General features: G+C 44.3%; 1 long non-coding RNA gene across 1 annotated transcript; it reads right to left on the minus strand.

The window, feature by feature from the left end:
• Positions 1–558: 558 nt before the first annotated feature.
• LOC143757346 (uncharacterized) lies at positions 559–4,388 on the minus strand. Its single transcript, XR_013210482.1, has 3 exons — positions 4,299–4,388; positions 2,788–2,851; positions 559–2,684 (listed from the first exon to the last, which is right to left on the minus strand). It is a non-coding gene; the product is annotated as an uncharacterized LOC143757346 (long non-coding RNA).
• Positions 4,389–27,325: the final 22,937 nt, after the last annotated feature.

Consider the following 27,325-nt stretch of genomic DNA (forward strand, 5'->3'; position numbering starts at 1 on the left):
GTTGAAGCGAGTACTTGAGAGGACACTGGCTCCACTCGGAGATTGTAGAATCTGGCGAATGTGTTCGGTGTTGCCCAGCCTGCAGCTCTGCAGATGCCGGTTAGCGAGGGGCCAATGCGCTATAGCCCAAGAGGACGCCACACTCCGGGTGGAGTGGGCAGTCACACCAAGGGGCACGGTCGACCTTGCTGCTGGTATGCCAAAGCAATGGCGTCCACTATCCAGTGAGACAACCTTTGCTTGGAGAGAGCCTTTCCCTTCAGCTTCCCACCATAACAGACAAAGAGCTGGTCTGAGGTCCTGAAACACTGCGTTCTGTCTACATAGGTGCGTAGAGCACATTTTGGACAGAGCAGTGCCAAGGCTGGGTCTGCCTCCTTCAGGGGCAGCGCTTGCAGGATCACGAGAGTGGTAGGAACTAGAGTGCGGATCGGGCCGAATTTTTTTGTCCGAGCCCGGCCCGCGTCCGACAGAGCAGTAACCGGACCCGACCCGAGCCCGACAGGCATAAAGATATTTATGTCTGAGCCCGACCCGAGACCGATAGTAAAAATCCCATTTTTTTCTCATACTAATGACACATGTGCGTTTGTTTGTGTGGAAAGCCTGCTTTTATTAAGCAACTGTAGGAAGACATTCGGAAATGTCAGCAGGATGAGTGCATCAGCGCGCACGGAGAAACAAGCGCACTTAACGCAGGCACGCATATGCACGTGTTTCGTTGTCACGGCTACATAAACAAATTTCCGCACACAGGAAGACAGATGTTATGGTAATATTTTACATGTATTTTAATCACAAAAACGAACGTTTGCATCACGTGAAAGTATCAGGCACATTGGCTACCAACATAATAAGCTGTTTTAAATGTAAAATGTTCAATGCCATATTGCGCTGATGTGACCGAGCCCGACCCGAACCCGAACATAATTTCTAAATATCTGTCCGAACCTGGCCCGGCCCGTCGGCGACCGATGGGTCCCGTCGGGCTCGGGTCGGGTATCCATCCTCTAGTAGCAACCTTGAGCACATATCCAGGCCGGGGTCTCAGGATCACGTGAGAGTAAGCCGGCCGGAATTCCAGGCACGCTTCGTCAAACGGAGAATGCGTGCAGGTCCCCTACCCTCTTGATGGAGGCCAGTGCAACCAAGAGCGCTGTCTTCATTTACAGGAACTTAAGCTCCACTGATTGCAGAGGCTCAAAGGGAGCACTCTGCAGGGCAGTTAACACCACTGAGAGGTCCCAAGAGGGAACAAGTCAAGTCAAGTCATACTCATTTATATAGCGCTTTTAACAATGTAGATTGTTTCAAAGCAGCTTTACAGAGATAAACGTATAATTTAAGGGAACAGATATTGGTTTAATGTTATATTGGTGTTTAAAAAAAATGTTTTTTCCAACTAAAGTTAGTTTTGATTGATTAACTTCCGTCCGAATGATAGTTTGTTATTAAATTAGGGGCCGCTAAGATGACACCGTTCTCTCTAAACAGACTTTAAACGCGAACCTGTGATAGACGCTGATGACGTTCACATGCGCATTAAGAATTGATTCTATAGTTATGTGCGTTTGAATATATGTGCGCTGGTTTGAAATTCCTTACAAACCATGCCTAAACAAACTACTTGTCTTGTCTATAAATTTTGATGCAGAATTTTTATTTTATCTTATCACTTCGGGTAGGTACGCGAACCAAAAAAAAAAAATCCACAACGCTTTATCTGTAGAGTTGTATAGGGATCCTCCATAAGGAGAGGCTAGTTGGCACTTCAGCACTGCATTGTCATCGGGTCCAGACGAAAGTCCTTTGTCAGATCTGGAAACGGCCTGGATCTGGCAGGCTGCGGGCAAACCTCGGGATAAACAAAGACACTAAAATTAGCGTAGATGCCATTCTTATGTTGTAACGAGTACATCAGGATTTAAGGGAAGTGTTCCAAGTTCCGGCTGACCTAATCTAAGTGTGGCGAGGGGGGGGGGGGGGGCTAAGGAGCAAGGTGAGAGATGCCAACTAAGATAAGCAACCTGGAAGTTCACATTAATAAAACGCTGATACGGATTACATGGTAGCCAACTACGCCACCTCAGGAATTTCAAGGATATGTAAGACAACACAGGTTCGTTCTTACCAAGGATGACTGAGACAGTTCTGACAATTTAAAAGAAATTTATTACAAAAATCTTTTTCACATTGAGAAACAACACATTCACTAATAAATACCTTTCCGACATTTACCTCTTAATTACCCACAGATGTTAATACAGAAAAAGGTATTTTTAAATAAATAAAACAAAATAAATAAATACTGGGTTAATCAAAGACACTAACAGGAAAAGGGATCCCTGACCCACCTTGTAAGTAATCACTCATTAGACTGCACCCACACGCAGTGACCCTCACTACAAAGGCAATGAAACAAATCCACACTCCAGTGTGTTGAACACTACACCCCAAAAGCGGGTGGGCCAGATAGCCTTTCACAAATGTCTTAGAGAGCAAACCACAGCACTTAAATTGCAGGTTCCCTGGAAAAATACTCACAACACACAACATATTAATACAGAAGACAAAAGCAGCAATAGATTTACAATAAAGACAAAACAGCAGCGTAGTCTGGGTCCGTGTGTCCTGCTGATTACAGAGCTCCGAGCTGGAAGCACGCTGTTAGACACGACCCCAACCTACACACACACACACACACACACACACACACACACACAGACAGCAGTGAAGTTTAAGCACATTTAAAGCAGAAGAGAATCCCCAAAAAGAGATCATACTCACTGCGTCAGAACAACGCATCTAAAACCACTGAATGCTGCAACATGCTCTCACTGCACTGCAACAACTGCAGAACAGGCTTTAGGTTACACACAAATATTACACCAAAATAAATCACATGCCACTTTACACTCATCCACATACCAGTAGTGATGTGACATTTGAACCGAGGCGTCGGAGCTTGTGTCGAGAAAAAATGGGCGTGCCAGATGAAGCCGCTATTCGAGGCTTGTGTTGTTAACGTGGAAATCACGTGACTAATGACAAACGAGGCCTCGGTATGTGTGGAAACGTCATCGGTTCGGTTTGAGTGTCGAAACTCGCGCCACCTTGTGGGTGTTGTCAGGAGTAGCAGACGCAGCTGTAGTAGTCAGTCAGAGTCAGAGAGTTAGAGAATTCTCATTGTTATTGTCGTTATTGTGTCTTATGTGTTGTTAGGGCTGTATATTATTACATTATATCAAGCTAGAATACTTATAGTATATTGTTATTATTAATTATAGTAGCTATATTATAATCTTGTTATTTTAATTAGATAAGATTATTTGGATTGCTTTGGATTTTCCGATCTGGACTGGACTGCTTATTGTTTTGGATCGCCCTTTTGGATTTGTTTGCTTTTTGCGACTCTTCCTTTTTCCTGGTAATGGAGCTGCAAGAAAGAGGAGATCCTCCCCTGTCTGGCCTCAACACAAGCATCAGTATCTTCATTTATACCAGCTGGCACTGGCATTTTTATGTTCCCCCGCATCCTCTGTTCCTTGTGAAAGGATATTTTCCAAGACTGGAGAGGTTTTGTCCAAGAAGAGGAATCGTCTAAACCCCAACACACTTGAAAATTGTTTTGTTTCTCAATAAAAATCTATTGTAATCCTTCCTTCACCCACCCCAAACTGCAGTGTTGCAGTTTACTCCTCTATATCCCAGTCCCATAAGCACAACACTGCACTTAAACTAGAAACAGTTCACTGCACAACACACCCCAAAAACAATCTTAACTTTTTCCACCCCAGACTATTCTGTTGCAGTTTACCTTATTACACTCACTCCACCATAAGCACTGCACGCAAAAACAGTGTCACTTTTGTTGTTCATACTGTCACTATCCAAACAATTTCTGAATAATTAATTAACTATGTATGTGACAGTTGTCTCTGCACAAGTAAATTCAGACAGAGAAAGATACATATTTTATTTTATACCCAGGCAATGGACAAATGTCTGCTCAGGTCTTTTTATAATTGCAAATGAAAGGTTACAGACTTTAATAGTGAGAAGAAAATAAATAAGTAAATAAAACAACGTGTGTGTGTGTTTGGGTGGGTGGGGGGGTATAAGTCTGCTCAGGTCATTGGTTCAGAATTAATTAATTTGTCTGCTACTTCTTTGCACAGTAGCTAGGTGTCACTAGTGAGCAATGCTGAATGAAGCTTCGAGTAATGAACCTTTGGGTGAAGCAATGGGCTGCGAGGTCTCAGTGGTTCAGGAAGCCTCATTTTGCCATCACTACATACCAGAGATTGGAGAAACAAGTAACCCAAACTACATGACTCCATCCGGGAAGGGCATAAAATGGACAATTAGGAATGGCTGAACACAAGCTCGCCTACCTGTGCACCTTGCTTTTATTAAAAGTGCAATCATGATAATGATTAACCAGCCGGTATTGAACACAGCTGAATCCATGGGGAAATTATTCCCGTTCTCCACCAGGGGGAGTAATGGAGGGAAATCCCCAATCTGCTACATAAGCAGCCTAAGATTGAATTATAGAAGTCTATAGAGTGTTATGTGAATGCTAGGTCAAAGAGATGTGTTTTTAGTCTGCTTCCCAGACAATATTAGGAAGATTGTTCCAAAGTTTTGGTGCTAAATAGGAAAAGGATCTACCGCCAGCAGTCGATTTAGATATTCTAAGTATTATCAACTGGCCAGAACTTTGAGATCGCAATAGACGTGAAGGACTATAATGCGTTAAGAGCTCACTCAAGTATTTGGGAGCTAAACCATTTAGTGCTTTGTAAGTAATCAGCAATATTTTAAAATTTATATGATGTTTAATAGGGAGCCAATGCAGTGTTGACAGAACCGGGCTAATATTGTCACGGTGTATGAATTCATTGTCTCTCTCTCGTCTTGCGTGCTGTTGTGTGTGTGTGCGTGTAATTGTGAGCGCGGTCACTGATCAGCGATGATCAGCAGCGCCAGCTGGCTTCAATCTGTTTTACCGTTTATATGTTCAGTAACTGGTGTCTCATGTTGTCAAATCGTTGTTCTCCCGGTGTGTTCCTGTTCCTGAGTATTGTTGGCCTCCTGTGAATTTCCCTGTTCGTCTTCGTTCTTCTTCGAGTTCCTCGCACATCCACGGATTCACCTCACTCACGGATCATCTTCACAGGACTGGGAGCACTGCACTGGTTGTTCACCGAGGTCCCTGCGTCACTCTTCATCAGCGTCTGATTCTGCCCGATCCACCGTTCCTCTCCAGCTAGGGAGGCGGCCAGACTACTCGCCGATCTCCGGCAGGGTAATGGCTCGGTGTCGGAATATTCCATCCAGTTCCGCACCCTGGCCGCAGAGTGCCTTTGGAACGAGGAGGCGCAGTGGGACCGTTTCCTGCATGGGTTGGCTGACCGTGTCCAGAGGGAAATTTATATGTTGGATCTGCCTCAGTATTTGAATGGACTCATTGAGTTAGCACTAAGATGCTCGGCTGAGCAGGATGGGTCGGTTTCAGCAAAGTCATCAGTATCTCCGCACGGAGGATTCCCGGGTCGGCAGCAGGGACACGGTCAGCCCCATCCCCGATCCCTTTCCCGGGAGGAGCGAAAGAGGGGGAGATCCCAGGGACTATGCCTATACTGTGGGAAGGCGGGCCATTTTATTCATGCCTGCCCAGTAAAAGATCAAGCCCGGTAGTAACTTTGAGGCTACTATCAGGTGGGATCTCCGCCGACAAGACCTCATCACCATCATCATCTACCCTCCTCCCGGTAAGACTAAGGTAGGCAACCTGCACACACGACACCAAGGCATTACTGGATTCTGGGGCTGAAGGTAATTTTATGGATGCCCTCAACGGCCAACTCCTCCCCGACATCTCTCACACTACTGAATCCATCACTCTCATCACATCCGGCAATCACATTGAGACTATAAAATTCCTCCTCATGGACTCACCACTCGCACCAGTTGTACTTGGTCATCCGTGGCTCACTTTGCACAATCCCAGAGTTGATTGGGGCCACAATTCAGTGTCTAATGGAGTAATAAGTGTCATGAGTCTTGTCTCGTATCTGCGTGTTCGTCTGTACCTGTTTCTGTGTTCCAGGAGGAGGCAGTGAATTTGTCTAACGTGCCCGAAGAGTACCAGGACCTGAGAGAAGTGTTCAGTAAGTCTCGAGCTGCTTCTCTTCCTCCTCATCGTCCCTATGACTGTGCTATAGACTTAGAGCCTGGTAAGTCTCCGCTTAAGGGCAAATTATATTCACTTTCTGTTCCAGAGAGGGAGGCTATGGAGAAATATATTTCTGATTCTCTAGCATCCAGATTCATTCGCCCTTCTTCATCTCCAGCGGGGGCGGGGTTCTTTTTTGTGGGGAAGAAGGATGGGTCTCTGCGACGTGTATTGATTACCGAGGGCTAAACAACATCACGGTAAAGAATACTTATCCTTTGTCGTTGATGTCTTCAGCCTTCGAGCGATTGCAGGGAGCATCCATCTTCACAAAATTGGATTTACGTAACGCTTATCATTTGGTCCGCATAAGGAAGGGTGATGAGTGGAAGACCGCGTTTAATACCCCTAGGGGGCACTTTGAATATTTGGTTATGCCGTTCGGGCTGTCCAACTCCCCAGCGGTCTTCCAAGCACTCGTCAATGACGTGCTGAGAGATATGGTCGACAAATTCATATATGTTTACCTGGATGACATATTGATTTTTTCATCTTCTCTCCAGGAACACGTTCAGCACGTCAGACGAGTGCTTCAGAGGTTACTAGAGAATGGGCTTTTTGTCAAGGCGGAGAAATGCATTTTTCATGCACAGTCTGTTCCTTTCCTAGGGTTCATCGTCTCGTCTGAGGGAACGCGTATGGATCCTGACAAGGTTAAGGCTGTGATTGATTGGCCGAGTCCAGATTCCCGCAAGGCCCTGCAGAGGTTTCTGGGATTTGCCAATTTCTATCGCCGTTTTATTCGCAACTTCAGCCAACTAGCCGCGCCTCTGACTGCCTTGACCTCCCCCAGAACGACGTTCCGGTGGTCCGATACGGCCGAGGCTGTGTTCGCCAAACTTAAGAGCCGCTTTGTTTCGGCCCCCATCCTCGTTACCCCTGATCCTTCACATCAGTTCGTGGTGGAGGTCGACGCGTCAGAGGTGGGGGTAGGAGCAGTTCTTTCCCAACGTTCTTCCACAGACGACAGGATGCACCCCTGCGCGTTTTTATCCCATCGTTTATCACCTGCCGAGCGTAATTATGACATTGGTAACAGAGAGTTGTTTTCAGTCAAGTTAGCGCTGGAAGAATGGCGTCACTGGTTAGAAGGCTCAGGGGTACCTTTTATCGTATGGACTGATCATAAGAATCTGGAATATATCAGAACCGCAAAAAAAAATCAACTCTAGGCAGGCTCGGTGGGCACTTTTTTTCGGACGTTTTGACTTTTCTCTCTCGTACTGCCCGGGTTCCAAAAACATCAAACCCGATTCTTTATCTCGTATTTTTGACCAATCCGAACGCCCGTCTACTCCCGAGTGTATTTTACCTGAGACATTAGTGGTCTCCACGCTCATATGGGAGGTCGAGTCGAAGGTCATGAAGGCCCTAGAAGGGGTAACGCCTCCGCCTGATTGCCCACCGAATCGGTTGTTTGTGCCAGAGGAGTGTCGGTCCAACGTTATTCAGTGGGGGCATTGTTCCAGTGTGGCTTGTCATCCAGGAGTTAATCGCACCAGTTATTTGGTCAGGCAACGATTCTGATGGCCACTCATGGCTCGTGACATCCGCAGTTTTGTTTGTCTCTTTCAAATCAAAGAGAACACCCAGGTTCCTAACTGACGACGAAGACTTAACAGAACAGCCATCAAGTGTTAAACAGTATTCTAGGTTATTACGTGTGGAAGTTTTTTGTCCAATAATTAGAATTTCTGTTTTTTCAGAATTTAGTAGTAGGAAATTACTAGTCATCCAATTTTTTATATCAACTATGCATTCTGATCATTTTGTGAATTGGTGAGTTCCGTTAGGTTTGGAAGAAATATAGAGCTGAGTATCATCAGCATAACAGTGAAAGCTAATTCCATGTTTCCTAATGATATCTCCTAAAGGTAGCATGTACAGAGTGAAAAGCAGCGGTCCGAGAACTGAGCCTTGTGGTACGCCATACTGAACTTGTGATCGATAAGACATCTCTTCATTTACTGCTACAAACTGATAGCGGTCAGATAAATATGATTTAAACCATGCTAATGCAATTCCACTAATGCCAACATAGTTTTTTAGTCTATTTAAGAGAATGTTGTGGTCAATGGTGTCAAATGCAGCACTAAGATCTAGTCACACTAATAGAGAGATACAACCACGATCGGATGATAAGAGCAAATCATTTGTGACTCTAATGAGAGCTGTCTCAGTGCTATGGTGCGGTCTAAATCCTGACTGGAAATCCTCGCAGATATCATTTCCTTCAAGAAAGGAACACAGTTGTGAGGATACTGCTTTTTATAATATCTTTGATAGGAAAGGTAGATTTGAGATCGGCCTGTAATTGACTAATTCTGTAGGATCAAGTTGCGTTTTTTTAACAAGTGGTTTAATCATAGCCAGCTTAAAGGTTTTTGGTACGTATCCTAGAGACAAAGACGAATTAATGATGTTAAGAAGAGGATCTATGACTTCTGGAAGCATCTCTTTCAATAGTTTAGTCGGTATAGGATCTAACATGTTGTCGATTTAGATGAATTAACGAGTTTGCAAAATTCTTCCTCTCCTATGGCAATGAATGAATCAAATTTTACCTCAGGGAGACTATAATGCACTCCCTGATGCGATGCTGTAGTAGACGGTTGCATGGTTATAATTTTGTCCCTAATATTATCAATCTTATAAGTGAAGAAGTTCATAAAGTCATTACTGCTGTGTTTCTTGGAAACTTCTGGGTTTGAAGCTTTCTTTTTCGTTAGTGTAGCCACTTTTTCAAATAAATACCTAGGATTATGTGTATTTTCTTCTAATAGGGTTGTAAAATAAGCAGATCTAGCAGCTTTTAAAGCCTCTCTGTAAGCAATCGAGCTCTCCTTCCATGAAATCCGAAATACCTTTAGTTTTGTTTTCTTCCAGTTGCGCTCCATTTTTCTGGCTGCTCTCTTAAGGGCCCGGGTGTGCTCGTTGTACCACGGCGTTGGACTATTTTCTTTAATCTTCTTTAAGCGCAAAAGAGCAACTGTGTCTAAAGTTCTGGAAAGGAGAGAGTTAAAAGTTTCTGTTGCAATATCAAGTTCTTCTAAGCTATCTGGGATGCTGAGATGATGAAACTGATTACGAAGATTATTGATAAAGCAATCTTTAGTGGCAGAAGTGATAGGTCTAACAAACTTGTAACACGGAGTTGGCTTTGCAGCCTTGGCTAAATGTAATTTACATGAGACAGAATTTCAACAGCATCAACATTGATTCCATGTGATAATATTAGATCTAGAGTATGATTACGACAATGAGTAGGTCCTGACACGTGTTGTCTAACTCCAATAGAGTTAAGAATGTCTTTAAATGCCAATCCCATTGCATCTTTTTCATTATCTACATGTATATTAAAATCACCAACAATTAGGACTTTATCTGCAGTCAATACTAAATCTGATAGAAAGTCAGCAAATTCTTTGATAAAATCTTTATGGTGCCCTGGTGGCCTTTATACAGTTGCCAGCAGAATTCTCAAACTTGATTTATCGTTTACATTATATATTTTTACATTAAGCACCAACACTTCAAAATAAGTATATTTAAAACTAGATTTTTTTAGTGGTTTTGAAAATATTAATATAAATTACAGCAACACCTCCCCCTTTGCCTTTCAGACGAGGTTCATGTTTATAACAGTAATCATGGGGGGTGGACTCATTTAAAGTAATGTAATCGTTTGGTTTTAGCCAGGTTTCTGTCATACACAGCACATCTAGGTTATAATCTAAAATCATATCATTAACTATGAGCGCTTTTGAAGTAAGTGATCGGATATTCAGCAACCCAAGCTTTATCGTTTGTTCATCTGTATTATATCTATTTTTTATTTTTTGAATATCAATTACATTTTTAACCTTAGATCGGTTTGGACGTTTTTTGGATTTCCAAATTCGGGGAACAGACACAGTCTCTATATGATGATATCTAGGTGAAAGAGGCTCTATGTGATGGGATTAATCTGACCTTGGTGACGCGAGGCCGCTAGCAGACGGTCGGTTTAGCCAGTGTGTCTGCTTCCTGACCTGAGCCCCAGATTGTCATGTTTTGTCTCTAAGACTATGAGCCAAATTACTAGAGAGAAGAGCAGCACCATCCCAGGAGGGATGAATACCAACTCTTTTCAACAGGTCAGGTTTTCCCCAAAAACTTTTCAAATTGTCTATGAATTCTATATTATTTTGCGGACACCACTTAGACAGCCAGCCATTGAGTGATGACAATCTGCTAACGATCTCATCACTCCTTCGAACAGGAAGGTGGCCAGAGCAAATAACAGTGCCTGACATCGTACTTGCGAGTTCAAACACCTCTTTAATATTAATTTTTGTGATCTCCGACTGGCGGAGTCGAACATCATTAGTGCCGACGTGAATAACAATCTTAGAGAATTTACGATTAGCATTAGCCAGCACTTTTAAATTTGCTTTGATGTCAGGCGCTCTGGCTCCCGGCAAACATGTGACTATGTTGGCTGGTGTCCCTATTTTCACGTTCCGTGTGATCGAATCACCAATTACCAGGGCACAATCAACAGAATTCTCAGTGGGTGTTTCACTGAGCGGGGCAAATCGATTTGTTATGGTAATCGGAACTGAAGAGTGGTTTTTTGATCCGCGACTAAAGCGATCCCTCACCGTCACCCATTTGCCTTGCTGCACAGGCAATAATTCAGCCGGAACCGAATCATGTAAAGAGTTCACTATGCTAGGCGCATCCAAAATAGTACCTAAAGCTCTAGCACACTTACTATCCTCAATTAAAGTTTGGATGCGTGTTTCTAATTCTGAAGTCTTCTCCGTCAGCCTGACTGTCTCCTTGCATTTATCACATATAAACCCTATATTGCCGACGGGGAAGTGCAGGTGACAATAACAGGACAAGACATTACTCACCGTTTTTGTTGACTGATTCTTACTCACCTGGGCTTTTTATGAAGCGAGAGAAAAGTGAATAAACAACTGAGCGCACGGGTGGCGCGTTAACAGGCTAGCGAGTTACTAGCGTGTTGTGCTAACAATAACGGAAGCTAGCGATGTCAGGTTAATCTGAGATGTTGTCTAAGATGTATTTAGTAGTATAAACAACTAGAAATGGTAGTAAATGATGGTTCAAAACAGAAAGAATTACAAAGCTAATACGAGGCTTAGATGGAGCTTACAGCCTCGAAGCAAACAAAACACAGCAGGCAGCTAGGCAGACAGGAGCAATCGATCAGGATCAGCAATCGATCAAAAGTCCAGCAACCCAATAACCAACAAGGGCGAGGAGGATTTAGTCTCCTCGCTCCTCTCAGGTACCTGACGATCAAGTCGTGCTTTCCCAAGGACTTACCTTCAACAAAGTCGTGCTGTGCGGCAATGGCGACGACATAGACTTTTAGGGGGGAGGGAGACAGCCTTCGCTCCAACCCATTTTGTATGAAGGAAAGCACGACATTGATCGAACATCTCCAGGGGTCTTCTCGGTGAGAAGAGCACCAGTTGACGAAGAGGTTCCACTTCAACGCATAGGCATGTCTCGTGGACAATGCTCTAATGGAAGTGATGTTAGCCACCACCGGTGGTGGTAGGGTACTCAAACCTGCCTCGACCCGTCCAGGAGCCACACGTCGAAGTTCCAAAGATCGTGACGAGTGTGCCATAGGGTGCCCCGTCCCTGAGAAAGGAGGTCCTTCCTCAGAGGGATCGGCCAGGGAGGTACTGTCGCGAGGAGTACTAGTTCGGAGAACCAGGTCCAGGTGGGCCAGTGTGGCGCAACCAGAATGACCTGCTCCTCGTCCTCCCTGACCTTGGGCAAGGTCTGCGCAAGAAGGCTCACTGGGGGAAACGAATATTTACGGCCCCGCGGCCAGCTGTGCACCAGAGCATCCATGCCGAGCGTGCCCTCGGTCAGGGAATAATACTCGGTGCAATGGGTCGAGTCGTGAGAGGCAAACAGATCCATCTGTGCGTCCACGAACTGGTCCCAAATCAGCTCAACCGATTCGGGATTGAGTCGCCAATCTCCCGAGAGGGGCTGAAGCCGTGAGAGCTCGTCGGCTGCACAGTTCAGGGCTCTGGAGATATAGATGGCACGAAGCGACCTCAGATGCTTCTGACTCGATAAGAGGAGGTGGCGGGCGAGTTGTGACATACGGCGGGAGCGCAGACCACCTTGACGGTTTATGTACGCTACAGTGGCGGTATTGTCTGATCGGACTAGTACGTGTTGACCCTTGAGCACGGCCCGGAAGCGGAGCAGAGCAAGATGTACAGCCAGCAACTCGAGGCAATTGACATGCCAAAGACGCTGGGGGCTTGTCCAGGAGCCAGCGGCAGCACGTCCATTGCACATGGCGCCCCAGCCCGTGGTGGAGGACTCTGTCATTACAACAACATGCCGGGAAGCTCGTTCCAGGGGCACTCCGGCCCGTAGAAAACTGAGGTTCGACCACTGGGTGAAGGTCTGACGGCAGGTCGGAGTAACTGGTACTCGGAAGGTGCCGTGTTGCATTGCCCACCTCGGGACTCGGTCGCAAAGCCAAAGCTGAAGCGGTGTCATATGAGCAATCCGAGCGGCGATGTTGCGGCTACGGAGGCCATATGCCCCAGGAGCCTCTGAAAAAACTTCAGTGGAGCCGCACTCCGGCAGTGGCTGAGTGGAGAAGGCGACCAAGTCAATACCAAGAAAAGAGATCCTCTGCACGGGGCAAAGTTTACAAGGGCTGCCTCAACAACCTTTGTGAAGGCGAGAGGAGAAAGGGCCAGCCCGAATGGGAGAACAGCGTACTGATATGCGTGCCCTCTGACAGTAAACCGTAGGTACAGTCTGAGTCGAATGAGAACGGAGACAGAAAAGTAGGCATCCTTAAGGTCGATCGCTGCAAACCAATCCTGTGGCCGCACACATTCGGAAACGCGTTCGGCCAGGAGCATCATGAATGGCAGCCTGTGAAGGGGTGATTCAGATGCGCAGGTCCAGGATTGGCCGCAACCCACCGGATTTCTCCGGGACAATGAGGTAGGGGCTGTAAAACCCGGACCCCATTTCGGCTGGAGGGACAGTCTCGATCGTACCCTTCGCCAGTAGGGTAGCAACCTCCGCTCTCATAATAGGGGCATAGCCACCGACCATATTGGAGCGGACACCCCAGAGGTGGGGAGGAGACCGTGCGAACTGAATCGCATAGCCGAGTCGATGGTCCGCGCGACCCAGTGGAACAGATTGGGAAGCTCTAGCCAGACTCCCAACTACTCTGCCAGCGGAGTCACGCGAACCACAGACGTCCCCCACAGTGGGGTCATCCTGTCATCCGGCTCTGAGACAGAGGGGGACGAGAGGTGCATGGCTCGGGGGCGGCGCACGGGTTTCGTCCGAGAACTCTCTGTGCTCAAAGGCGGGAGAGTCAGTTCTTTCTGAGAATAAGGATTCTTCCCCGGCCCTCCACCAGGGAAAGGAGTGGTCCTGCTACCAGCTCCTGGAAAGAACTGAGTCCGATCTCTGAGCAGCCCGTCTCAAGAGCGCCACTTAACCTGGCGTACAGCGGGGGGTGGGGCTGGAGAGGGCAGTGGCGTCCCCCTGCGGCTTCCAGAACCAGCCCGGGTGAACGGACGGGCTGGGAGCCGCAGGAGGGATCTGAGGGATCTGAGCGGACGGCAGGGCCGTTGGGACAGAATATGCCTCAGTCTGCTCATGGGCGGTTGAGAACTGTTGTACAGGCCTCAACCGCACCGCCAAAGCGCCGACCTGGGATATGAGGGTGTTGAGCAGACGGGTCCGCCGGACGTCCGGCACATCGGACAGGTTAAGACACAGGCTTGAATGGTGGACATCACCTGACCCAGGGAGCGTCCGGCCACTTTCGTCGCTCGGTGAGCAAGGTCAGTGGCGGCACGCAGCTCGATGAAGAGCCCTGGGTCAGTCCTACCCTCCTGCATTTCATGAGTACCTGGGCCAGGTAGACCTGCAGAATGGCCATTGCACGCAGTGAGGCGGCTGCCTGTCCTGGGCGCTATAGGATTTCGCCACAAGTGTAGACGAAAAACTACAGGCTTCGGACGGGTGCTTAGGATCGCGCCGAGAAGAAGCACTCTGAGGACACAGTTATTTTTGTATCACAACAGAGCGTTCAACCGGGGGACCCCAGTGTACCCATGGGCAGCGCCCTGTGGAGGGGAGGAAGGGCGGAGATCAACGAGGGATCGCTGAAAGACAGGGTCTTCGCGGATTCCGAGATCTCCTGATGCACATCCGGGAAGAAAGGTATTGGAGTGGATGCCGACAGGTGTCAGCGGCCACACCCAAAAACCAATCGTGCAGCAGCGAGCGCACAGGACAGGGTGGAAGGTTCCACACTAGTCCGACGCTTGTGGCGACCCGGGAAAGCATGGCCGTCATCTCAGGATCTGACTTGACAAATGCCATATTCACACCCGAAAGTGGCAGAACTGTCAAATCTTTCAAAACAGATCCGATTCTGGAACGTCTCGTAGAGTGAAGTCAGGAATGGTTGTGGAGTGAAGAGATACTCTTGGCTCCGAAGCGAAAACATATCTGTATGTTGCAGGCGTCCTCCTTTTATACCCACGAGGTAAGGTGGAGATATGCTATGCAAATTCCGCAGACCCATGGCATTTCTTTGCCATTGTCTCGTTTTGTAATACTCGAAGTCGATAGGCTTTCTAAGCCAAACCCCATTCGTGGAGTGACAACGAAAGGGAACTAATTTTTCAAACCACATTCAGAGAATATCTGACTCTTCTGGCAAAATCCAACAATTGTCTCAAAACCATTTTATCTGTGCTCAAAGTCAAACAATGCTTTCAGATCAATCACACAGCGAGTGATTATTATAAACACTACAAATCATTCATTAGACACTACATAAAAAAATGCAGAACACTGAATCCAAAGCAGGCAAAAAAGTGTTGTAACATAGTGAGCTAATTTTGTAATTACTTACAACAACTTACAGTAGTAAGGTGAATAAATTGTATACTGTATGTGCTGCAAGAAATAGTATTGTACGGGATATGGTATAGTAGGCCTATCGAATTTCTGTAGCCTATATTCAACACTTGCATACTGTGAAAATACAGTGACCCAAATGCAAAAGACAAAAAGGTTACAGTCAAAAACTCTAAATGAAAAGCATGTTACAGCACTCAGAAGAGTTTTGCAACATGCAAAATCAAGGTTAGTGAGAGAGATTTATTCTGCTTCAGCATCACGTCTTCATGTTGGTCCAGCTGGAGGACTTTGTTCACATCACAGACAATGCTATCACTGCAGGCAAAGGGAAAAACCCTAAGCCAGATCCAGCCTTGACAACATTCTCCACACCTTGCTCTTCCTCTTACTCATCCTCGTCCTCCTCTCCCTCTTATATTGTTTCCATCCATTGTTAGTATAAACATTTAGTGCAACATTTTGAGTCAATTATGGCACTCTGAACTGACTTGTATTATGTACTGTTGGTTTGGTCACATCATTAGAAATAAGTGTGAACAATTTTGAGTCATTGTGTGTAAACAATGACATATGTGTTGTAGTTGTGTTCAATTTTTGCCTGCCTATGTTAAGTGTTTTGAAACATAAGTGCATCACAGTGAATAATTTGTTTTAGTGAGTGAGAATGTGTTGAGAGTTTTGCAAAAAGAGTTTTTGCAAACAGTGGTTTAACTACCTGAACTTTGTTTAATATTTTACAGAAAGAGTGATATATTCGAAAAATTGGTTTAGGCTATTGATAATTTGGTTCAGAGAATGGTGTTTAGTGTTTTAGCAATTCAGAAAAACTGTAAATGGCAGTGTTCCCAAATGAAACAAAATAGCTCTTAGTTTTGAATGATGTGTGTAATGTAGAGAGCTGTGTTTAGAGTTTTTCAAAAAGTTTGTTTTACAATAGCAAACTGAGTATAAAGCACAGAATGTGCTTGTTGTTTTGCAAACTCGGTCTGAAGATTCAGTACATAAGTGAAAGTTTTCACTGAGTGAGCCTCAAGTTCCACTTTTAATGTCCAAGCAATTTGAAAAAAACTGTAATGCAGCATAATAAGCAGGGAAAGCTTTGCTTTGGGACAAATGATCTTGGGACACAGACCTTTAACCTGTAAACTGACTTCCTTTACCACATCTTCACTATATAGGCAGGGTTAGGTAAGGATGATATGTTCAAACGAGTTTTCTAGCCCCTATGCAAATTTTGCTGTTTTAGGTGTTGATGATAAGAAAAAGTGTTTTAATATTCGTCATACGGAATCTAAATCATTTAACGTTAGATAAATATCTCTATTTGGCACATTACCCTTTGTTAGCTTGCCATGGATCTTCAGCGGCAGATCAAACACAACCTTTGGTCATTAATGTGTCTGCTCGGTTAAACATTAACGTTTTACCTGTCAACATCACAGGTCTTACACAATTCTTTTCTTTGTGTGTGTGTGTGTGTGTGTGTGTGTGTGTGTGTGTGTGTGTGTGTGTGTGTGTGTGTGTGTGTGTGTGTGTGTGTGTGTGTGTGTGTGTGTGTGTGTGTGTGTGTGTGTGTATTTTTGCAACTACATTTAGGGTTCAGCAAATATAAAAAAAATCTAATAAGAAATAAAACTGTCTTCGAAATGAGGGAGGATGATAAAAGAAATCTTTTTTCTACTTTCTTTTTTAATAAGCACAAAAATTAGTTAAAATGTTGTTGGAACTACATTTTACAGAGCCCCTAAAGGAACATGGTGGAGGGGAAAAAACATGAGAAGGGAGGAAGAATACAAAAGTTTTGCGAGCGAACGCAACATTTTTGAAATATACTTTTTCCACCCATCTCATTTTTTCCCCACCACCATGTCCCTTTAGGGGCTCCGGAATGTTTACGGTTGTACATGTAAAAATGTTCAGAAAATATATGTCAGCATAATTCATGCAATGTACAGTGTGTGTGCACTTATCGATGGGTAGAAAACTGGAAGAACCTTTAGCCTTTATTTTGCAAGATATCCATGTCTTATCTGTTGCAGTAAGAAATGCTGAAGACTGAAAGGAGGAATGGGAGGGGAAAAGAAAGAATGAAGTTATGCACTATCATGCAATAAAACGTTTTTATTGAAAAGATGTATTAGTCTTCTCTCACACATGCATGCAATTAACAAATGTACGCATACATCTACGTATTGCCTCTGTCCAACCATAAGTACAATTTTATGACGAAGAGACAAAGGTTCATGATGGCAATGACTATGGAAGAATGATTATTGTAAGTTATGATTTTTCTGTTGAATGGAGCAGGCGAGCAGCATCCACATCTCCAGGACACTTCACTGGTGACAGACAGGTAACAATAGTGTTTGCACTAAACTTTGGCACTGGTTGTCACTGCTGTGAAACATCTCAATACAGCCAGTCTAACTTTGGCAAAAGCTCTCCATGAAGTTTAACAACAAGCAAGCTAGTCTGGTGTTGAAGTAATATAGCATTGTGCAAGATCGGAAATGCCACCAAAATTAATAAAAATTCCCCCAAAATTCAATATATAAATTGCCCTTGTAAGAGTTCATGTATTTTGTGTTTATAACATAATACAGTTAAGCAATATCACATGAGCAAGAGTGCCATTTTCTCGAATATCAGCACAATTGCAAAATGTGACATTAATTTTATACAACAGTTCAATAAACGATAAGTTGATTAAATTAATTGACAAGTTTTAGACACAACATTGCCAATTTTCACTGTTTTAGCTCTATTTGGCCAATGAAAATAGTTCCAAACAAAGCAGAAAAGTTGAATCTCACGGCAACACACAGCAGTGTTTCGTTATTGAATTATTCACCGTTTTCAAACAAATCGGTAAAGTCAATGATTCAATGACCCACTCATAGGAATAGGAAAAGGGTATTACAGTAGCACCCTAACTACACAAAAAATCCTAAAAACTGTCTTAGCTTTAGGACAACCCCAATGATGTCCTAACTTCAAAACATTTTGTGAAATTAATTATTTCTGTACACATTTATTAATGATACAAGATCAAGAACAGCGATGTTTGATGGTGGAAAGACTTTGTGAACACCCAAATGATGTGCTGCACTTTGATGACAAAACTCGACAATTACAGACTCCTATGAGATAAAATAATTAGGCTTTGCCATTTCTACCAAGCTTATCCAAAACTTCACTTAGTGAAAAGCTCCACCTAATTTGTTCCTACATTTTATTCTGTAGTTTTTCCGTTTTACTTCACAGCAGTTGTTTGCGCGTCGTCGGTTGCTTGGGGTTGTAAACCTAAGAGTTGATTACCGAAGGGGTTTAAGTTCCCTTTCGTTGTCACTCCAAGTTACGTCGGATGACGACTAATGGGGTTTTGCTTAGAAAGCCTATCGACTTCGAGTATACAAAACGAGCCAATGGCAAAGAAATGCCATGGGTCTGCGGAATATGCGTAGCGTATCTCCGCCTTACCTCGTGGGTATAAAAGGAGGGCGCCGGCAGCATGCAGATATGTTTTCGCTTCGGAGCCAAGAGTATCTCTTCACTCCACAGCCATTTCTGACTTCGCTCTACGAGACGAGCCACTCTCTGGTGTTGGTGTGACGACGATCTGCAGCGAGTTCACATTGCCTTCTGACCTGTGCAGTGATCTGCCAGTGAGTGTGTTTCTCCCTGCTCGCTTCGACATCGCAGAGTTTTTTCTCCTCTCACAAAAGAGCCCGCACGCGGCACGACTTTTTATAGATGGCTCGCACGTCTTTTTAAAGACGGCTCGCCCGTGCATTTCTGGTTGCGGTCGACTCATTTCCGATTTTGATGGGCATATTGTCTGCTCTGCGTACTTAGGCTTGATCACGCTAGAGCAGCGTTTGTGGATGACTCACGTTCTCCCTGCAGGAAAGTGACCATCGCGTCATTACGGTCGAGACTCGATGATCTCGTTGAGAGAGAGTCCCCTCATCCACACCCCGATCTAACACTCTCCACGTGAGGTGCTACTTCGGCTGGTGGCCAGGGTGACCTGAGGGTATGGTGTGGAACAATGGCGCCGACTATGCGTCCGTGCCCCACGCCCCCCTCTTCATTGACGCAACCCGTGAGCGATCACGTGACGCCCGCGGGCCCGTCTTCGAGCCCCTCGCTGGTTTCCTTTGACGTTCCAGAATCGGATCTGACCTCCTCTATCAGGGTGCGGTTATGACCGTGTCCCCACACAGGGCCGCTATGCCGTCCACGTCCGGGCTGGTCATTCCGCTTCGCTGCACCACCGAGGGGACATCTGTGGTTCGCGTGACTCTGCTGGCACAGTTCTTGGGAGCCTGGCTAGAGCTTCCCTATCTGTTCAGCTGGGTCGCGTGAACCATCGGCTCGGCTATGCGATTCAGTTCGCACGGTCTCCTCCCCGCTTCAGGGGAGTCCGCTTCACTATGGTCGGTGGCTATGCCCCTATTATGAGAGCGGAGGTTGCTACCCTACTGGCGAAGGGTACGATCGAGACTCTCCCTCCAACTGAAATGGGGTCCGGGTTTTACAGCCCCTACCTCATTGTCCCGGAGAAATCTGGTGGGTTACGGCCATTCCTGGACCTGCGCATCTGAACCACCCCCTTCACTGGCTGCCGTTCAAGATGCTCCTGGCCAATGCTCCGCATGGCGCCTCACTAACAGACATCTGCAGAGCTGCAGGCTGGGCGACACCTAACACATTCGCCAGATTCTATAATCGCCGAGTGGAGCCAGTGTCCTCTCATGTACTCGCTTCAACCAGCTAGTACTGGACCCGCTCAGGTGTCTTTGCCTGCTCGCCATTCCACTCCACGGACTGGATAGGTGAGATACTCTCCTCAGAGTTCCTCCAGCACTCCTGACATCGGCGCCAGTGTCTATAGCCTGCGCGTCGGCTAGGTGCCTCCCGTGTGCATGTTCCCTCCCCTGAGCGATCCCCACATGTGTATTTCCACTGTAAGCCTCTCTGAGCATGTGTCTTTCCCTTGGCAAGCCACCTTGCCACCCCTGGGGTTGAAATTTTCCACCTGCAGCTGGACACCCCAGTGTTCTCCATATGCATCCCGCCGGGTCATACAGTCGACCGTACCAGATCAGTGGTTACCTGTGTTGAGTCCTGAAGAGGTGTGAGGGATCTGCGCTTCTCCAGCTCTACTCTGCTCACCCTTCACCAGTCCACGAGACCTGCTGCGTGCGCTCCTCTGTTCCTTCAAGAATATTTTGAGACTATTTCTGTTGAACGGCCATTGCGGCTCTGCCTTGTTTCCATTAAAGACTGTTAACCTGCTTTTCGTCTCCTGAAGTTTCCTCACGCAGCAGTCTTAGTGACACAGTGTAAGTTATCAGAACTTAAATATACACTATATACATAAATGTGCCAAAAAATCCGATCAGATATATAAAAATTTAACAAGAGCAGAGAGCACCAATAATATAAAACATTAAGAATAATATACAAATAAAATATAGAATAAATATTCTATAGCACAAATACTTTATCACACAAATGTGAAAACACTAAAGAGAATCATTACACTATTGCACTAAGAACAGAACATTGGCTGTCATCATTAGGCCATTATAACTGTGTCATGAATATTTTTCTTGAACTCAACTACAGAGGTACAAATTTAATTTGTCATTAAAATGTGATTGTAGCTACCACTGTACTTGAGGTCAAGAAAAGTATACATGACTTGAAACTACCTAGAGATTTGAAAATTCCACTGGCTAATTACAGGGCCTAACGTTAACCCAACTGATGGAAATAAATAATAAATGAACTTGTAACAGTTTTTTTGCAAAGCACAATATTATGGTGAAATTAGATCTCGTGTTTGTTGACTTAAAACCTAATTATTGTTGTATAAGCATAACACGCATCATAGCAAAAATGCTAAGAAACGTAAGAGACAAGGTACCCACAGTTAACATTAGCCTTTCATTCATGACAACATGGATACCGTAATCATACCACAGAGAGAACAGTTGCATACCTTTATCTTTTGCTCGTTTCTCCTCTTCTTCTTTTCTTTTTTTTCTAAATTGTGCACCTGATGGCTTTGAACTTTTCCTGTCCATCTCTGTTTATTTGGCACTCGACAATCAACAGATTCCCCATCGCCCACACCCCAACACTGTCACTCACGTCACAAATCACGGCCAGAAGTCAAGACTAAACCAATTCACCTTGGTGAGGTGACCCACATAATCGTTTTGTATTACTTATTTTTATTAGCCATTTCACACAATTCAGAAAAACAACAATTTTCAGGAACTATAGGCCTGTATTTATAATATTATGAATGAAATGTGCGTTATTTTGGAAGAAAGTCGAGGTGGTGTGACTGACTTTAGCCCACTAATTCCATTAGAGTATTGCTGATACAGTGCTCCTGCTACACGCTGCCGCGCCGCCTCTGCGTGCGGTGTGTTAATGCTCTCATCTGTTAACATGGGCGCCGAAAAAAAATACGCACTGCTAACGCGTGCAGTGTGAAACCGGCGTCACACACGGCACCTTCAAGCAGGGGCACCAATTTGCCAATTCCCCACACAGTGAAATGATAGATAATAGAAAACCACTTCGCGGCTCAGAGGATTATTATTTTTTTAAACTGCTCGTGGCGCCCCCCGTGTCACATGAAAAAATGCCGGGCCGGTTCGCCCGTGCCTAAAACCGCCACTGGAAGCATGGGAAGCACGTCCTGATCGTCAGGTTCCTGAGGGAGCAAGGTAATATAAACCCTTGCGCCCCTCTTTATCCTCTTGGGCCTTATCTCTGGTGCAACTGCACTGCAGAGACCGCCCCAGAGCCACTGCAGGCAGAGATTTAAAAATTCTGTTAAGCCAGTTCTCCTGCTCGCATGGTCTCTACTAGAGGGTAGGGACTTGCTCGCTTTCGGTCAAGGTATTGTGCCTGGAGTTCGGGCCAGCTAACTCTCATTAATCGAGACCCCGGCCTGGATTGTGCCCAAGGTTCTTACCTCTCCTGTAAGTAGGATCAAGTGGTGAGCCTGCAAGCGCTGCCTGGAGGAGGCAGACCCAGCCCTGGCTTCTCTGTCTGTCCGCTTCATAGCGGTTAGACGTGTACAGAACGCAGCCTTAGACCTCAGACCAGCTCTTATCTGTTAGGAATCAGCAGAGAGGGAAGGCTGTTTCCAGGCAAAGTGGCCCACGGTGTGGTTGCCTTATTTTTCGGTGAAAGATTCCGAGATGCTTGTGTCCACTTAGGTGTTGAGCTCCTCTATGATGAGTGTTTTAAAAGCTCCGCCTGGGCGTTGACAGAGTGCTTTGCTGACAGATTTAGAGTTGGGGGCTGGGCAACACCTATTGAACCATTGCTTCCCGTGGGCTCCCTTCTCATGAAACGAGTTTCACCGTGAGCCCGGTTCAAGTGTCGGCTTGCTGCGTCATTCCCCTCCTATGGACTGGATACGTGCGCTTCTACTCCAGTTGAGTTCCCTTAACCCTCTGGGGACTAAGCTCTTTTTGGTCCGTTTTCTATATTTTTACATTTGGGCTTATAAACTATATGTAATGGAGATTTAACACTATGTGTTTGGTATCTATGGATTAAGAAGACCCTAAGCTAACATAAGCACACATGTAATATGTTTATAAAGGAAGTATGAGTGAAAATGTACCATAAACTAGAGAATTTCAACAGAAATTTGATTTTTGGCATTTATTTTTCTGTAAATCACACATCACACAACAATATTGAACAGTTTTTGAACAATAAATATATTTGTCAAAGCCTTTGCTTGACAGACATGTGTAATTGTTAAATAAAATGTGTAAAGAACAATGAAAAATTTAACTTTATTTACAAATAGTCCCAGGCGTTTTTCTTAGGAATGCTTAGAATTTTCTAAGTAATGCTTTCTCCTCGTCACTCTCCAGTAATTGTTCCAGAGCTTGTTCCACCGTAAATTGTTTACTGCTTGCCATCATAAAAGTGCTAAAACAATAAATAATGCTATAATTGTATGTGTGTATATATATATATATATATATATATATATATATATTATAATTGTTCTGTCTCTCTCTCATATCTCTGTGCGCTCTCGCTCCGTAAAGCCTTGTTTATACTTGAGGCGTCCGTTTGCTTTCTGTCGTCTCTGCCACTCAACGCTGTTTGCGTAATAGTATATAGTACCACCCCTTGCAAGGCTACAGAGTCATGGTAACCTTCCTCTGATTGGGTAAGAAAAATATTCCTCCATCGGCAATTTTTCCATTGGTTGTTGCTCGTGAATCTGCCAAACAACATCGATTTCATTGGCCTTTGACGGAGTAGTATTGCGCAACAAGGAAGTGTGTATACAAGCCGGGTAACTTTGTTTTCACTGTTTTCAGCGGAATCTGAGGAAGACGGCAAAAAAGACCGCACCTCTCTATCATTAATAGTTTTTAAGATAATTACACATTTGAAAAAGTATGTCATTTTGGGCGGTACCGCCCAATCCGTCCCCAGAGGGTTAAGGCGAACCCTGTTGAGTTCCTCCATACCCCTCCGACGCCGGACGTGCGGAACGTCTGGTGTCAGGCCTACCACTCGTAAGCAGTGTGAAACCTGTGTTAGGCTGGGTCCATATGTTACGGTGATCCCATATGTGTATTCTTCCACGATACGGCTCCCCTGGGCGAGCCCGTGTCTTCCCTCGGCAGAGTCCCTCTGCCGTCACTGTCCGATGAGTCTCCCCCCGTTTTAGGCTGGAGCCACCCCAGTGACATTCCGTATGTTATACTGCCTGGTCATCCGCCCAGTTCATATGTGTATTCTCCACATTACCTCCCTCTGGATAGGGTGTGGCTTCCGCAGCGTCCCTTCCTTCCATTGTACGGGGAACGCTTTCCCAGTGGTCCTGTAGGAACAGCAGTGACTTCCCTGGCCTAAGCCCTGTCCTTCCCCACCTTAAAATTGCGGGGGCATCAGGAGGCTTTTGTCTAGGCACTGGAAGGTGGCAGCTTTAGTGGCGTTTTCAAAGGTTCTCCCCATTCAGTCAACCGTCGACTACGTCTGACGTTATCGACTGAAAGGGAACGTCCTGGTTGCGTATGCAACCCACCGTTCCCTGAAGGAGTCCCCTTGCCACTACCGCTAGACCACGGCTGACCCGGGTTACGCTCGGCTCCTCAGCGAAAAGCAACTAGTGCGTGCATCCACTTCCGTATTTATACCCGTGTATATCATGCACGCCAATTCCATTGGCTCGTTCAATAGTACTTGAAGATGACAGGCTCCCTGGCGTGATCCCCATTCAGTCGGCCGTCGACTACGTCCTCCGTTCCCTCCTTCAGGGAACGGTGGGTTGCATACGCAACCAGGACATTTCTGTAATATGCCCCCTGCCTGCCAAAATGTCTGCACAGCCCTGAAAAAAATTGCTGCCTTTAATACAATCAACTTGGCTGTGAGTTATTTCAAACTAAATTAAACTGACTTAAAAAATGAGTTGAATCTTGTATAACTAATTTTTTTTTAAATTGCTTAACTTATTTTGATGAGTTGTTGTCAAAACATATGGTGGCATGAGTTTTTATTTTTACAGTGGTGCCACACTGAAAATCTGAAATTCTGAATCTAAGTTAAGAATTATTCAATTATTTATTATTATTGCTTATCTAATCAAATAAGCAAATTATTGACACTGTTTATGCGATTCTTTGTATACAGATGGTCAGATGTTCTTGCTTCTATTGAAGCTCAAGATGCCCTTGGCCTTTAAATCATTCTCAAATCATGATGAATAATTTGGTTTAACAAACTAGTAGAGCTTAAGTGCTCCTGTCATTTTTTTAATAAAATTTTATCAATTCATTTGTATTATACATTACATATTTCATATATAATTGTATTGTATACCGTATATATCATTGTACTATAACAATATAGTCTTGTACTGTGTATAATCAAGTGCACTTGAGTATCTTTTTTTTTTTATGTGATACATCCATTAAAAAGACATATTTTGGTGCCTACAGAGCTAATCAAAAACACTGAAGACAAAAGGCTTGATTTCCATGGTTAAAATTCACACTGAACCTGTGATATCTGTTAGTTTTAGTTACAGTTTGATTATGATAATCAACATCATTATCTCACTAGGGTCAAACTGGGCCCCTGGTGGATAATAATTGAGACCCCATCCTTATGTAATGTAAACAGCATAATACATCTTTCGTTTCAAAACTGGGGCGAAGACAAAGCTAAATGCACAATATGCACTAGAAAATAAAAATGTTACATAATTTCATTATAACTTAGTTCATATTCAACCATCTGGTATAACCGGTATGCCTTTATATATAAATATTTACATTTATTCGTTTAGCTGACGCTTTCATCCAAATCGACTTACAATTGCTATATTTCAGAGGTCGCACGCCTCTGGAGCAACTAGGGGTTAAGTGTCTTGCTCAGGGACACAATGGTGTCTCACAGTGGATTCGAACCCAGGTCTCTCACACCAAAGCCATGTGTCTTATCCACTGCGCCATCACCACCCCTGTATATTTACATATGATTGATAAGGGTCAATGAGGGAATGGGACCGGGCACCGAGGTTACACCCTACTTTCCAAAACATCTGCTTTTCAAGATGACCGTGAAAATTTGGCTGATCCATGACGCAATTTTTTTAAACTGTTGAAGATTTAAGTAGAAAATGAGAATTGCTAAAATTATTGAATTTATTTTTGAATTAATAATATCATATAATAAAATATAATTTATTGTAACTACAGTAAATCTATATTAAAGTGCCCCTATTATGCTATTTTGAAGTTTCACAATTTTGTTTTGGAGTTTCCTCCAACAGGTTGACATGCATCAAATATCAAAAAACTGTTTAATTTTCTCATAATATACTGTACATTTGCACGTCACCACGTTTTCAGTGATTCTCAAACGACTCATCACCTGTATCAGTCTCTCTAAATCCCTCCTTTCTGCAAGCTACTCTGCTCTGATTGGCCAGAAAGTTCAGTCTGTTGTGATTGGTCTACAGCGAACCGCGCATGAAATCGCCCATCGTCATTACAATGTTCTTGTTGTTGTTGTTGTTGTTTTTTTATTGAACAAAGATCACAGGGGATACATATCACACAAAAATATATAAGAAACTCAAGGTAAAGCAAGGCAGTACATACAGTAAGATATAACATAATAATAATTCAGAAAACATTTAAAGCAATACATATTCAACATACAATAAATGAATACAAATATATAGAAATAAACAAAAAAAGGAAAAAATAATTAAAAATGGTCATCTTCAAGAAATCAGGAAACATAATGAAACCATAATTTCTTTGAGCAACAGAGCAGTTTTAGCAGCTTTATTGTTAGCTGATAAACAAAGAGAGTCATAGAATAACTTTGAATCAACACAAAAAGCCTAATTTTGGGCTTAGAATTAGTGACTTTACATTTATGGAGATGAAACTCGCCATATAAAGTTAGCAGTTTTAATCTGTCGTCCATCTCGGAGTCCCAAATCAAAAACAGCACATTCATAATCTCAAAAGTAAAAAGTTTGTAATAAGCAGAGAACATAAGCCAGGCTACTTCTTTACAGAACTACTTTGCATAATCACATTAAAAAAAAATGTGGTATTGTTTCAAGATTAGAGTTACAGAATGCACACTGTGAAGAGATGTCTAACTTTAACTTAGAAGGAAGAGAGTTACAGCAGGGATAGTAATAATGTAGAATTTTAAAGGGAAGCTCTTTCCACTTGTTAGGTAGAAACTTATTAATGCCAGTCCAAATATTAATAGTAGAAAGAGAAGGATAATTTAGTTTCCATTTGAAAAAAGCTTTTGGGTGACATGCCATAACTATCACGGTTCATGAATTCGCTGTTTTCTTCATGTCTCGTGTAATTGTTGTTATGTGTGTGTGAGCGCGTGTGAGTGGGCGTTACCGCTCGTTCCGCTGATCAGCGTACCAGCTGATCTCATTCTCTGCACCAGCTGCTGCAAATCATCTCTCCTATTTATACTCATCACACTCTCCTCTCTTTGTCAGATCGTTGTTTGGTGTTCACAGTGTTTGTTCCTCGCGTGTCCTGTCTGCAGTCCTGGTCCGGTTCGAGTTCC

Source organism: Siphateles boraxobius, unplaced genomic scaffold (assembly GCF_051911475.1).
Source record: "Siphateles boraxobius isolate OS27281-9 unplaced genomic scaffold, OSU_SipBor_1 11, whole genome shotgun sequence".
Classification (NCBI taxonomy): Eukaryota; Metazoa; Chordata; class Actinopteri; order Cypriniformes; family Leuciscidae; genus Siphateles; species Siphateles boraxobius.